Source organism: Sinocyclocheilus grahami, unplaced genomic scaffold (assembly GCF_001515645.1).
Source record: "Sinocyclocheilus grahami isolate Dianchi unplaced genomic scaffold, SAMN03320097.WGS_v1.1 scaffold7992.1, whole genome shotgun sequence".
Taxonomy (NCBI): domain Eukaryota; kingdom Metazoa; phylum Chordata; class Actinopteri; order Cypriniformes; family Cyprinidae; genus Sinocyclocheilus; species Sinocyclocheilus grahami.
Window position 1 is genome coordinate 8,916 of NW_015511811.1, and position 329 is coordinate 9,244.

The window sequence follows — 329 nt, forward strand, 5'->3', positions numbered from 1 at the left end:
CATGCATAATCAGTTAATTTGGGCCTGCAGACATTAAGACAATAAAAAAGTTGTATAAAATACCCAGCAGTACAATCTTCTGGCATAATTTCTTTATAAAGGACTGTTTTTGATTAGTGACACCAAAAAGAACAGAGCAACATCATGCTAGTCTAATAATTTAAAACCAACAATCATATTTACATTATTCATTTGCTGTACATGTGTGTGTTCGGGGGAATTACAGATCGATCTGAACTGTCTTTTACACACTTATTTCTCACCCAACACTTGGTTTGTCTGCGAACACATTCAGGGCAATAATAACCGGCGTTTGTTTTCACAGTACT